We start from the raw sequence: 1,947 nt of genomic DNA, 5'->3' as shown, positions 1-1,947 counted from the left end.
AAAGTACAAATGATTGATGCCTATATTTTTGAGATTAAGAAATGGTCAAAAATTAGCTGCAACAAACTAATTAGTTTAATTGACTTCAAAGGTAGCATAATCAGTTGGGAACCTTGTTTGATTGATGAAGGAGAGGTCATTAATTTGAATCTCTTATTCTCTTTTCATTGAGATCAAACTTACTTTGATATAATATAATAGTAATAACAATAATTCTATTATAAAGAAGCAACTTGGATAGAATCTCACCACTATATTAAAATAGAAAGAAAATTTTCTTTATTGAGAGAGAGAGAGAGAGATCCACACACCCTATAAGCACTTATATTTGTTGAATGACTATCATGCCAAAAGTGTGTTGTGGTATTCTAAAATTATTATAGAGCTACAAATGCATCCAAAGGCCTTAATTACTATACAAAGCACAAATGATTGATGCCTGTATTTATGAGATTAAGAAATTGTCAAAAATTAGCTGCAACAAACTAATTAGTTTAATTGACTTCAAAGGTAGCATAATCGGTTGGGAACCTTGTTTGATTGATGAAGGAGAGGTCATTAATTTGAATCTCTTATTCTCTTTTCATTGAGATCAAACTTACTTTGATATAATATAATAGTAATAACAATAATTCTATTATAAAGAAGCAACTTGGATAGAATCTCACCACTATATTAAAATAGAAAGAAAATTTTCTTTATTGAGAGAGAGAGAGATCCAATGAGGGTTAAATAAGTGAGCTCTAAGCATATCATGTAGTAACAAATGATTGGAAACACGTGAGTACCTGGCAGTAGAAAAGCCATTTTCACAAGGCTCATAGTCAAGTTTGCTTTTAAGTTTTAACATGATCAAATTTGGTAGGCTAAGGCTCAGCCCAGGATAAACCATTCTTAATTAAACAAGCCCAAATTACAATGCTCCTAAGCCATCCTGCAATCCAGCAACTAGTTCAATCATCAATGCCATGCCCGTGTCTTATTAGCCATGTAAAGGGATCAAGTGCCCATGACCTTATTCGGCCATGGGAAGGGTTTCTACTTTCTAGGTTGACCCCCTTATCATTATAAGAAATTCACATTCCCTCATTTACTCCCATGGAATCCATGTCCAAGGAAATTTTGAATATTTTGACTTGTTTTACAATTTTATGGGCCGATATTTTTGTAGTACCAATTAGGAGAGTGATGATTTGAATTAGACAATAATATTGAACAATAAGGTTATTAACAAATTTGAAGTAAAATTTTACATAAATAATATATGGCCAAGCTGATGATAATAATGATAAAATTTTAGTTCCAAAATTTTTAATATCAATTATATCCATCAAACTAATCGAGATTGATAGCTCCTCCTTTGCCATTGGTTTTTTTTTTTTTTTTTTTTTTTTTCACCAATATGTCATCATGAAAATCAACTGCACTTCCATGTTTGGTGATCAGTGATCTTTCTCCGTGGGCAATACTATTTTGGTGGATCTTTTCTCAAGATAATTTGTGTAGATTTTTTTTTTTTTTTTTTTTTTGGTGGGCTTGTTGCACACTAATGTGGGTGTTAGATACATGCACCATGTTCTCACTCTGATATCACATGTCAAGAAGATAATACTTTAGGAAAATCAAATTTATTAGTTAATATAACATATAGATTTATCATGTTATTTTAGTAAGATATAGAGATACCACTTAAATCAAAAGTTTAAGCCTATAAGTTTGAGTCTACATATGTTATATTACTCTTATTATTATTAGGAAAAGTTAATGATATAAGGACATTGGTTTTAGAAATAGTTTTAGAAACTTTTTATAGAAAAATAAGAAAGTAACTAAATTTTTTGACAATTTTTTATATTTTCATAAAAATTGTATTTAAATTTTCTTTAAATTATATATTAACATTTGTCTGGAGAGCTCTCATTATCCGGCTCACTATTATTTAATGTG

This window comes from Quercus lobata, chromosome 5 (genome assembly GCF_001633185.2).
Source record: "Quercus lobata isolate SW786 chromosome 5, ValleyOak3.0 Primary Assembly, whole genome shotgun sequence".
Lineage (NCBI taxonomy): Eukaryota > Viridiplantae > Streptophyta > Magnoliopsida > Fagales > Fagaceae > Quercus > Quercus lobata.
Note: the sequence above shows the minus strand (reverse complement) of the source record.